We start from the raw sequence: 12,886 nt of genomic DNA, 5'->3' as shown, positions 1-12,886 counted from the left end.
TAAAGGTCTGAAATAGATCATATGAGACCCAGCATTACTTTGACCATTCTTATTTGAGGGCTACAGATAGGATGGTATCTTTTGCCAAGGCCTAAAATACATAAAAATATAAACTGACAGGGAAAGTAGCCTGCCTTTCTTCCTTCCTTCCTTCCTTCCTTCCTTCCTTCCTTCCTTCCTTCCTTCCTTCCTTCCTTTCTTTCTTTCTTTCTTTTTTTCTTTCTTTCTTTCAGATTTACTTATTTATTTATTTATTTTAGAGAGGGAAAGAGAGTGAGCTGAGGGAGGGGGAGAGGGAGCAAGAGAGAGGTGGGTGGGAGGGGAGAGGGAGAGAGAATCCACAAGACTCCTGGCTGAACACAAAGCCTGAGGTGGGGTTAGATCCCAGGATCCTGAGATCATAACCTGAGCTAAAACCAAAAGTCATCTGTTCAACCAGCTGACCCACCCAGGCACTCCAGGAAGGTAGCCTTTCTGATCCTACTCTCACCAGAAGGAACAGCAGTTTAAAAATTAATAATGACAGGAACACCTGGGTGGCTCAGAGGTTTATAGCACCTGCCTTTGATTCAGGGCATGATCCTGGAGTCCCAGGATCAAGTCCCACACTGGGCTCCCTGCATGGAGCCTGCTTCTCCCTCTCCCTGTATCTCTGCCTCTCTGTGTCTCTCATGAATGAATAATTTTTTTAAAAAAAATTAATAATGACAAAGTCTTAAAAATTTTTAATCATTTTTAATGATTTAATTTAAATTTTACCAAGCCAGTAAACATATTACTATTTACTTATTACTAAGTGTTAGAGGAGCCTGGCTGACTCAGTTGGTGGCACATGCAACACTTGATCTCAAAGTCATGAGTTCAAGCTCCACCTTGGGTGTAGAGTTTGCTTAAAAGAAAATAAAATCTTTTTTAAAAAACAAAAGAGCTATTTTATTAGAAAATTATGAATAATTTTGATCTTTCTTCATTGCCTAGACCTTGAATCCCAAAGCAGATTTCCCCAGTTTACTCTTCTCACCTAGAAAATTGGAGAACATAGTCATTCCAGTGTCACTGCTGTTCTAGGCATAAAATGTTAAAAGCACTTGAGTTTCTGGTGACACACTCCAGAACTCGCATTATACATAATAAGCTCATTCTTTGGAGCTGCTAAGAAGTGAGACTTGAGTTTTTGTGTCCTCAACTATGTTCTTCGTGGTCCATTTTTTCCTTCCAATTTAGTCATCTTTACCACCTTTACTCCATGAAATAAGCTAATGGTACACAGGATTATGCAAAAAGCTTCAGGAGAGAAGGAACTCTTCCCAAAATTTCAAAATTGCCTCCTTGGGCAGAAAATTTCTATAGCATTTTGTTTTATTCAGAGAATTTAAGTGTCATAACCAAGAAGCAGGAGAGGAGGAGCTATCTTGAGCTCTTGAGTCTGAAGTAACATCTGCATTTTGACCCCATTTTAGAAAAGTACTGGATTTCCATAAAGCAGTGCTTTGAATAAATTAGTAAATTTTATATCAAGTATCTTGGTTGCTGGTATTTTTTAAATTGCAGAATAGACATAGAGATAATTCAATAGAAACAATGATTTGCAGTTTAAAGAAAGAATGATACTTTATGAAACTCTGATCTTTTTAATGGAGAAGGAAAAATAGCTTGGTTGCTAGATCCATGTGTGTGTGAGTGTGTGTTTCTGTCTGTCTTTCCGAGAGGGAGGATGGAAGAGAGTGAGAGGGAAGGAGGGAGGAGACAGAAGACAAACATGGTTACACTAATCTTTTTCTGCAAAGAACTTGCAATAGCTTGGAAATAAAACATACAATAAAATCCACATAGGGATCTTAAATAAAATTAGGAAGACCAGGGGAAAAGAACGGCATTAGAATAAGTTTGGATCTCTCAGGAATCCTACAGATCTTTTGATTCAAGTAAAGTGGCAGTAGCATTAAGGGAGTCAAAGCACAGTTCTGTTATACGAGCAGAGAACTTCTTTGGTCATCCCATCTGTTGCCAGCCCGTATTGAACCGGTGCAAGTCTACCGTCAGCCCTTGGGCTTCACGTGGCCTGTGCATTCATCCTGGTTCCCCTGGCTTTGCCTGCATTGTTACCGGCTCTGCCGGTATTCATTCCACTGCTTTGGAAAGGCCTGTATATTCAACAGTTGCACGTCCCATTAGAGGAATAGCATTGAGCATGATTTTTGAAAACCCACATATGCATTTTATATTGGGGCTTGAGTATTCAAGAGGCCTTCAAAATATCATTATCAGTTTATTATTCTGTTGAAGTCACAGGTGCTTCCATAGGATAGACTCAGATGAAGGACACCTAGGAACAGGCTAACTAAGCAAAGGTGAAAGGAGAGTGAAAGAAATTCCATTCTGTCTGACTCAGGGATGATAGGTAGAAAACCTAAAGATGTATTTCTTCAGTGTTCATCATTTATTTACATCATTTGTTCCTATTGTTATTTTCCACTGCCCAGTCATTATTTGCACTTCTTCAGAAATATTAATGTGTGAGCCCGAAGAGGCAGAGAATTGAGGTTGCTACACCAGAGTCTGAGAAAATTCATAGTTTTAGACTGAGGTCCCACCTCTGAGCTCATGCTTTTTCATTACACTGCATTTGGCTGAAAATCTGATCCTAGATGCACTGTAACTATTGCAAAAACAGGATAATCTCTTGCTTCCTAGATTTTCACTGGTATTTTTGCCTGTTGTTAAAGTAGCCACATCTTTCCATGAGTTTTGGTGTTTTAGCCATTGGTGAAAAAGAGAACGGGGAAAGAAAGGAATTGGTGGTAAAGAGATGGTGCCTGAAAATGGAAAGGTCACAGATGAAAGTGGAATATGTGTTACTTTCTGGCTCAGACCAAGTGGTTGGGTGTGGATTGTCATGTATGTCCCAGTGCAGTCACCCTTGCAGTGGTAATTCTCTCAGCTTAGCCACCACCGAGTATTGTTCCTTGTTTTTCTATAGTGCTTGTCAAAATGCTATGACAACTGGCTCATTTTATGAAAACAGAGCCTGGCTCTCAAGAGACAGTGTGTCTGAAAGTCAAACATGGATGGCAGCCATTGGCACGCGAAGGAGTCAGAAACCACAGATTGTTTTCTCGTTGGATGAACAGCTTAAAGCAACGTAAAGTTAATTGAAGAATTCCTTGAAAGTGAAGTCAGACTAAAAGAAATGCTCTAAGTCTATAATTTACTAAATGTGAAAGATCTGTAAGTGGTAGTGAGACTAAAAAAGTTTGGGGGAGAAAAAGAACATTTTTGTAAACAGATCTGGCTTATATTATTGCCTAGGCAGTTTTAATTATTTGCTCTAATAATGTCGATCTGCAGAAGAATCTTTAATTAGGTAAAGCTTGATTTATGGAGTTGGCCTCATATAAACCATGATGTCATGGTGTGCTGCAGAAAATTACAGGCCTGGTCTTGCCATTGAAAACTATTATTTCTACCTAGGACTACTCACGCTTTGCATGTCTTACTCTCATGAAACCAGAGCATCCTGTGTTCTCATTCTCAATGCCCTTTGCCCAGGTAAATTCAACATATACTACTACTCATTAAGTAATTTATCAAATACATGCATGAAAAAACTGAGGAGGCAGGCGCAGAATTTGACTACTAACTCTAGTAGTTAAAGAAGTGTTTACTTCTTGAGAGCTCAGAGACCAACCAACCTGTGGTCCTCCACAGAAATGCATTCATTCTCCCTTCAGCTTGCAGACTGGCAGGGACATACCAGACAGTGTGTGTGTGTGTGTGCCTGTCCTTCCACAAACCTAACCCCATCCTCCACTATACTTCTCCTTCACTAGCCTTTTCCTGGGAAGTTCTTTCAGTGTCATCAATGCCTGTTTCATCTGGTTTTAAATAAGAACAGGGGGCTTCTACAGCATTTCACTGTGGCTGTTACTTCCCTCCCCTTGCAATAAGAAGCCTTGATGTAGGGCCAAGGCCTTTTCTTTGATTATAGGTCTGCTGATTATAATTTCCTAACATTTTTCTTGCATTAATTATACCTTAATGATTGCATTTTCTGTGGTTCTCCACTTCAATTTTGTTAAAGTAGAATAGGACTTAAGAAGGAAAACTTCTAGATTTTAACAATTTATTTTTTATTCTTTTAAACTTGTTTAACCCATATCTGTTAATAGCTATTTTAAGTGATTTACCCTTATCAGGTCTTCTCAAAGTGTTCAGTGTTTCTTCATAAGAACAACTCCTGCCTTCACTGTCATATTTCATCATTTTACATAATAATTGATTGAATTATAATTATGATAACAAGTCCAACAGGCATAAGCAGGTTTGGGAACAAACATAATTGTTCAAACAATTGAGAGAAATGCATGGAGTATACTAGAGAACAGCCTTCTGGCCTCCAGGATTCATTATGTGTGGGCTCAGTCCTGAGCTGAACAAAGGGGTAGAATTGAGTAAGTGGAGCTCAGTTATGAGACTTCTGAATCTGTACTCTCCACATTTTCTTCATTTTACAGGTGAGACCCAAGGTAGTTACATGAGTTGCCCAAGGTTGTCGAACTAGTTGGTAGCTAAACTAGGTGTCCTGACTCTCAAGCCAGAGTTTTCCCCGGGTACGAGGGGAGAACTGACCTTGACTCTGACCCTTTATGAATGCAGGTTTATAGAGTATACCACAAAGTATCTGTCTTTTTTTTAAATTTTTTTATAAATTTATTTTTTATTGGTGTTCAATCTGCCAACATATAGAATAACACCCAGTGCTCATCCCATCAAGTGCCCCCCTCAGTCCCCATCACCTAGTCACTCCCACCCCCCCGCCCACCTCCCCTTCCACCACCCCTAGTTTGTTTCCCAGAGTTAGGAGTCTCTCATGTTCTGTCTCCCTTTTTGATATTTCTCACTCATCTTTTCTCCTTTCCCCTTTATTCCCTTTCACTATCCTTTATATTCCCCAAATGAATGAGACCATACAATGTCCTTCTCCGATCGACTTATTTCATCAGCATAATACCCTCCAGTTCCATCCACATTGAAGCAAATGGTGGGTATTTGTCATTTCTAATGGCTGAGTAATATTCCATTGTATACATAAACCACATCTTCTTTATCCATTCATCTTTCGATGGACACCGAGGCTCCTTCCACAGTTTGGCCAAAGTATCTGTCTTATTGCTTACTTTACCCACAGTTTTATGTTGCCAGTTTAAAAGTACTTTTCTTTAAATTTTTCTTAATATCAAAACTGATCCTTTATTACAGGGAGCTAATCCAGATCAGGAAATTTATCACTTTTTTCTTTAAATGACCATAATTAATATGAGAGAGAGGCTACATGGAAGAATTTTTCAGTGGGGCTTGTCCTCCTTACGAGTCTGTAGCTCTATACTGTTCATAGCTGCTTTTGTTCATCTAAAAACACAAATTTTAAAGGGTGCAGGCCTCAGACAAAGCTGCTTGCAGCAGCATTGTACAGTTTATATTTATTTATATGATCTCTTTCACAAACGATAAGTGCCGACTTCCCTAATATCAAATTAGAAAGACTTTTTTTTCTATCACTTTTCTTTTTCCTGTTCCTTTCTTCCAGTGCTTACCCCATTCCCTTTCAGAAAAGATTTGATATTCCCTAGAGTCAAAATGTACTTGGAACTGGGCAGTTAAAATAAAATAAAAACCATAGGATGAATATGAAGAAAGGAGAGAAGTGCTGTACTCAAATCCCTGAAGTTAAGTGGTTTTGTTACTGTTGAACATTGCATTCAACTGAGCTTCCTCATAAACAAAACAAAACAAGACATTTGAATGTACATTATTTTTATTTGCTAAAGGGAAAGATACCGGGTCTTCCAGGGATATTATCACCAAGCACTTCATTCTAAGCCAATAACCCTTATGTAAATGAAGCTTAATAATTATCTAGAGCAGGGTATTTGTCCACACATTAGATCTTGGAGAAGCCATATTGTAGTCCAACTCCATTCTTTGTTGATAGGGAACAGAAACCCAGAGAAGGTAAGTAATTTGCCAGTCAGTAGGCTTATTAGTGATAGCACCAGCCTGGAACCAATGTCCCTTCATATTGACTGGGGTCTCAGAGCACTGTTGTTTAGAAATCATGGGTACAGAGAGATCAGGTCCAGTCCTGATATGGTCCAGTACCATTCCTCACTATTGGGCAGTGGGGACATGGAATGTCAAGTGAGTGAGATTTAGACTTGATGAAGTCAGAATGTGCAGAAGAAGGTTTTTTTCTTCAGGGGCTTCTCTTTTCACTGAGAAGGAAGACAGAGGATGGACGGACCTCTGTCACAGGTTGTTGTCCAATCACTATGGAGGACAAAACTATAATAATGGGTACTCTTTTTATACCCATTTTAAAATAAATACTTTGTCAACACTTTCTTTCATCAGAATTTCTGGGAAGTTATGTTGTATTGTAGGACAGTGAATTTATGAGAGAATTTTGGGCAGGGATCTCAAACTCAAGCTGCCTACAGCAATCAGGCAGCTACAAGCCAGCTGTTTATTACCCAGAAGGCCTGGTTTAAGACAACAGGGAGAGTTCTCCAAAGGCAGCCACTGCTTACCAGCTCCAGCTGATTTTTGTCATGTGAAAAATACAGGTATACATTTGTGCATATCATATAGAGTTTTGAGAGAAGTTGAAAGTCTGAATTATTAAGTCTTGTGATTTTTAAATGTGGGCAACTTCCTTCTTAGACATGCGCAAGCCAGAAACCTTGGAGTTGTCCGTGACTCCTCTCTTCCTTTCAAAACCTACATTAATCTATCTGGAAATCCTCTTGGGTCTGCCTGCAATATATCTTCAGAATCTGATCATTTCTTATAGATGTCTCTTGCACTGTTATAGCCCAAACCACCATTATCTCTTTGTGGGATTACTGCAGTAGCCTCCCAGTTGGTCTCCCTTCCATACTCTCCTTCCTGCAGTCAGAGGGATATTATTGAAGCATAAGTCAGATCATGTCGCTCCTCTTTTCACAACCATCCAAAGGCTTCCCATCTCACTTAGCAAAATCCAAAATCCTCCCAATGCTCCATGAGGCTTTCTGACATCACCTCTGTAGCCACAGTGGCCTCCTGTCTATTCCTCAGATAAACCTGCTCATTTCTTCATCATGACCTTTGTCTTTGCTCTTCCCTTGCCAGGAATGTTTCCCCAGGTATCTCCATGGCTCAGTCACCTCCTACAATCCCTTGCTCAAATATCATCACCATAGACCTTCCTTGGCCACACTATCTAAACTTGTAGCCACACACATACACCTCCTTCCTCTCTTCTTCTCAACTTTGTTTTCTTGTTCGTACATATCATGATCCCATATATTACATATTTTTCTTGTTTGTTATCTGTTTTCCACATTAGAATATAGGTTCCAAAAGGGTAAAGACTTTATCTATTTTTGTCTATTTGTCCATTGCTGTATACTTAGTATCTAGAAATGTGCCTCATACATAGTAGGTGCTCAGTAAATGCTTGATGAATAAATGAATCTAAAAAAAGCAATTTCTTCAACTTTGAGCCAAACAAAAATCTTTAGTGTGCCATATCCATCCTATACCCTCTTTGACCTAGGGTCAAAACAAAGAGTAAGCACTTCCCTAGCTACACCTAGTAGCTTGAAGACAAGCATATGACTACATCATATGGCTTTCAGGCTCACAAAACCACAGAAGAGCTCTTCCAGTCATCTCTACACATTGAGTCCTCCTACTTCCACTCTGCTGAACTTTAATGCATGCTTATCGTTCTTTGCCATAACAGTTTTTCCCAATATATTGATGTTTAGAATATGGAAAATGTTATTTGAATTAGTTCAGCCTCCCGAGTGAATTTCCAAACCTCTAAAGGTAGGAAACATTTGAACAATATGACTTTCTCCACAACACAGAGTTTAGAGTTAGACAAACAATGAATAGGAGGAAGAACACTACAAACAGAGGGAAAAGAATATGTAAAGACACTCAAGTGGAAAAAACTTCTGTGCTTTGGTAGAGAACAAGTAAAACTAGACTAGGGAGAAATGGGGGAAAGTGGTAGGAGAAGACATTAGAGAGGAAGGCAGGCCAAGGTAAGGAGTTTGGGGGTTGTTAAAGTCCAGTGGAAGACTCAGAAATTATTATTATGAACTATTTATAGTGGTATTTTTAATATAACTTTTTGCTAAAAGTTATATTAAAGTATTATATATAATATATATGAATTTATATATATATAATATACCTAGAGCCTACTTTATATATATAAAAATATAAAATATACTTATATATAAAATATATTTAAAAATATGTAAATAAAAATATATAAAAAGTAATATATATATATATGACACATAAACATCCTTGGGATGTTTTCAAGCAAGTCAGCCAATTATTAGCACTGTTATTTCAGTACCTAGACTGCCTTCCTTTTGTTTAAAAAAAAATTTTTTCTTGGACTTAAATGGCTGAAAAACTAGTTTATTTTCACATTTATAACAAAAATGTGAAAGTTTATTTTAAAATATCTTACTAAAGGGGTGCCTATGTGGATTAGTCAGTTAAACATCTGACTTCAGCTCAGGTCATGATCTCAGGGTCCTGGGTTCAAGCCCTTCATCAGGTTCCACACTCAACAGGGAGTCTGCTTATCCCTCTCCCGTTGCCCCTCGCTCTCTCAAATAAATAAAATCTTTTAAAAAAGAAAGAAAAAACATCTTACTTTTTTTTTTTTAAATCTTTTTTTTATTTTTATTTACATCTTACTAAAATAACTAAATGTACTTATTTGTATAGAAACTAAGTTTTTAGTTACACAAGACTATAGATTTTGGTTATGACTGTTCAATAAAGTAATGTTCTCCAGGCACAGTCTTTTCAATGGTATCCACTTTAGTTATATATATTAAATGCTAAATGGCCATTCATTTTACCGTTGCATTTGCAACTTTGCCAAGTTACTATCATGTTAAAATGTGTAGCACTTTGCTTCTAAAAAAATAATCATATATACTTAACTATACCAAATGTACATTAATTGCAGTTTTTATAAAAGGTGTAACTTGTCCCTGAGCTCATGGTTTATTCTGGCCTATGTATTTTAATCATAAAAAGGAATCAAATGTTGAGCAGTTTACTAACATTCCATAGAAGATAGAACAAGACTCTTTTAGTTCAGTAAGTGAGAACAGTAAAACATTCCTGAAGTTTTGTGTTGTTGTTTTTTAACTTCAGAATTGTGCAAGCCAAACTGAACCACTTAGAGGGATTTTGTAGCTTGACCTTGGCCATCTGGTGAGTAAAAAGGCAGATTCTGGGACATGATAACATTTGAGATATGAACAGTCCAAGCAGAATCAAGCTATAGGTAATCTAGAAAGCTGAGGTAAAGACCAAGTGTTAGGACTAAGTTTAGAAAGTCTTGGAACATTCAAAGGCAGCCCACTGTGACATAAGTGAGAACTGTAAGAAGAAAAACTTCACAGCTCTTTGTAGCTTTCTCACACCTGATTTTCAGTAGCATTAAATGGAAATTATAGTGGCAGAAAAATTCAGAACTGGAAAGGATCACAGAGACCCAATTTTACAGATGAGGAAACCAAGGCTCAGAGGGTACCAAGGATTTGCTCAATGTCACACAACTAGAGTTAATGTAGGAATTTGGAACTCCTATTTTCTAGCTCACTATTTTCTGTACTTTCTTGGACATTTTCTGACTGCATAGTCATTGGAGTTGTACCACACACAATAGGATTAGCTGACCTGGGTGAAGTAGGGAACACTGCCACCAGAAGTGAGTGATGAGGCAAAGGCTGTGCAGTGGCTGCCTGACATGCATTCTCATTGTTCATGAAGGGAGCTTAGACTCAGAGCTCTCTGAGCTTTTCCGACTCTAATTTTAATAGAGTTTAGATACTTCTCATCACATTTGTAATAGGTAATTGTTTGTCGTCTCCACTTATAAAAATTATGGTTCACCCTCATGCATGCAAGTGTTATCCACTCTAGTGTTTTCTCAGAACCTATCTTCCCTTTAACAGCACCTGTTCCAAAGTTGTTCAGTAATACATTGTGATCAGAAAGCAGGCCAAGACTCCAAGCTCTGCTTACCACTTGAAATGATGGGTAATCACTGTACCCATAACTAATTCAATCTTCTGCATTAGACAGAAATCCAATAACTCATCTTCCTCTGTCATGCAAATATAAACATAGTTAGTTAAAGGGAGGTCCATGGCATTGAAATCAAACAGCTTGCCTGTTGTACAGCAAGGACATGGAATGGTAAAAGCACTTGGTGGGTGAGGGGATGGGGTAACTGGGTGATGAGCACTGAGGGGGGCACTTGATGGGATGAGCACTGGGTGTTGCACTATATGTTGGCAAATCAAACTCCAATAAAAAAATATACAAAAATAAATAAATAAAAATTAAATCTTTAAAAAAAATGTATTGCCAACTGATAATATCTGTATGAATAGAAAATCTCTGCATACTACTGTATTTTTCTTTGTATTTTGAATATAAAGGTATCTCTGCCTATGCCATCTCCATCCCTTTATCCAGCCTTAAAGTCTATTCTTTCTGCTGTAATCTCCCAGACATAAACATTTTTAAACTATGTGCTTAACAGTCATATTTATAATAGGGAACTTCCAGAAAATAAGTGATTCAGTCTTATATGCCTTAAGGTAACCCCTTTCTCCACTGGAGACCAGGATGAATTATTTATTGTAGTAGACATGTGGTCACATCAGGGGCCCATCTCTATAGGGTTAAAACTTGGTTCTACACTTCCATCCTGAAGTCCTATGGGAAAGTGTCCAGTATCCTCATTCCCTCCATTTCCACTGACCCTGGATTGATTTGGGAGGTGGAATGAGGGAGGAGATGGTGATAGGGTTTCATGTACTATAATAGTGAAATGCTAAGGCAGTGAAGGACTTTTTTTTTTTTTTTAACATGAAGGAAACTGAGAGCCCAACAAGGAAGAAGCCATGTTATAGGACTAGAGACGTTATATAATAACATAATTGTCTAGAACCAACATAAAAACAAAACGTGAGACTCACATCTCCTGTATCCTGCGTGAGGTTTTTTTTGTTTGTTTTTCATTGTGTCATTCCACCCCTACTGAAAACTCAAGGTAGGCTCTATTTCCTTTCCAAGGCTAACTGGACAAGGAGATTAGGCATTGTAACTTATATGAATTTGCCTTATTTTATCCCAAAAGAAAGACCTTGAGGGCAGTGTTGATAAACTTTTTGTATAAAAGATCAGATAGGGATCCCTGGGTGGCGCAGCGGTTTGGCGCCTGCCTTTGGCCCAGGGCGCGATCCTGGAGACCCGGGATCAAATCCCACGTCAGGCTCCCGGTGCATGGAGCCTGCTTCTCCCTCTGCCTGTGTCTCTGCCTCTCTCTCTCTCTCTCTGTGACTATCATAAATAAATAAAAATTTTTAAAAAATAAAAAAAATAAAAGATCAGATAGTAAATATTTTAGGCTTTTTCATACCTCTGGTCTCTATAGCAACTACTCAACTCTATCATTGTAACACAAAAGCAGCCACAGACAATACAAGAACAAATGAGCAGGGCTGTGTTCCATAAAACTATTTATGGGCACTGAAATTTAAATTTTACATATTTCTCATTTGTCATGAAAAATTACTCTAATTTTGATTTTCTTCCAGTGCTTTAAAAATCATTCTTGTAGGCTATACAAAAATAGACTATGGACCAGATTTTGACCCACTAGCCATCGTTCACTAACCCCTGTCCTAGGGGAATAAATATGAGAAGACCATAGGTGTTAAAACATGGAGAGAGAGAATATGATACCTGAAGGACAGATGATTTCAGTGTGGTAGGGGACATGACTGATTGGTATGCCTATGCAGGGAAAGGAGATTGATTCTATTTTAGGTAATCTGGATTGGTACTAGGTCAAATTCCACATTCTTTATTTTGACTTACTGTCTTAAAATTTATGAAAGGCAGGTTTTAGCTGTCCTTAGAGAAGAAAAGCAGAAGTAAGAAAAGGACATGTGACCTAGAGTTTACCATATGGTATGCAGAGCCAATAGGACTTTTTATTAGGAATGTCAGCTGGTGGTTTTCGTTATCAGTGAATCCTAGGAAGCTTGTCTGAGGCAGGGAGGAGGCAGTTAGCCATATTCCTCCTTAGCACAAACTACTTCATGTCATTGTAAAGCTCTCAGAGAATATGTCTTTTGCTAAGCTGAAAGACCCATAAAAATCTCTGCTTTTATGATATAAAATCTATACTGGTAAACTTTAAAGAAAATCCCATAAACTCAAAACCATGAGGGACCGTTTATTTATTAAAACAATATGAATGATTTACATGCAGTTGAATACAGCTTTTGTTGTTCTGTAGGCCAGCTCACCTATAACAATTGCATAAGTGATGGTGCGGTTCTTTATAAAAAGGGAGTATTCATTACTGTGATAGTGATATAATTAACACTTTTTGAGCAGCTACTGTGTGCTCCCATCTAACATACATTATCTCATTTATTCCCTCAACAGTCCTGCAGGGTATCTATTATTCTCCCTTTGAAGATGAAATTGAGGCCCAGTCATATACACGCAAGGTAGCAGTGCCAAATCTATGTCTCTCTGACCTGAAAGTTTATGCTATTTCTGTTGTACCATTGCCATGATAAGAAATGTTGACCAAAAAAGAAAAACAAAAAAACTCCAGAATTTGAAAAATCATCAACTATATTGCTGACTATCCTTAGTCAGTTTATGTTAATTTTATTCTGTGTGGTTGTTGTACAGGAACAGAATAATTTCAGCACTTTAAAACCTTGAAAAATCACACCAGTTGTGTCTTCTAAGATTTGTGATTTGTGTGTCC

General features: G+C 38.0%; 2 protein-coding genes across 7 annotated transcripts in view; one reads left to right on the top strand and one right to left on the bottom strand.

The window, feature by feature from the left end:
• CMSS1 (cms1 ribosomal small subunit homolog) overlaps nt 1–12,886 on the top strand; it is a 372,389-nt gene that overhangs the window by 205,642 nt on the left and 153,861 nt on the right. The window contains exon 2 of one of the 6 annotated variants that reach the window (XM_055315906.1): nt 12,553–12,617. The exons of the other annotated variants lie outside the window; for them this stretch is intronic. The gene's annotated coding sequence lies outside the window, so the exon portion shown is untranslated. The remainder of the gene's footprint in view (nt 1–12,552; nt 12,618–12,886) is intronic. 6 annotated transcript variants of the gene reach the window in all.
• The window catches only part of FILIP1L (filamin A interacting protein 1 like), a 273,763-nt gene that overhangs the window by 194,652 nt on the left and 66,225 nt on the right, over nt 1–12,886 (bottom strand). The gene's annotated exons all lie outside the window — the stretch shown is intronic.

This window comes from Nyctereutes procyonoides, unplaced genomic scaffold (assembly GCF_905146905.1).
Source record: "Nyctereutes procyonoides isolate TBG_1078 unplaced genomic scaffold, NYPRO_anot_genome, whole genome shotgun sequence".
Taxonomy (NCBI): domain Eukaryota; kingdom Metazoa; phylum Chordata; class Mammalia; order Carnivora; family Canidae; genus Nyctereutes; species Nyctereutes procyonoides.
The sequence above is the reverse complement of the archived record's forward strand: the minus strand, read 5'-3'. Positions and strand labels throughout refer to the sequence as shown.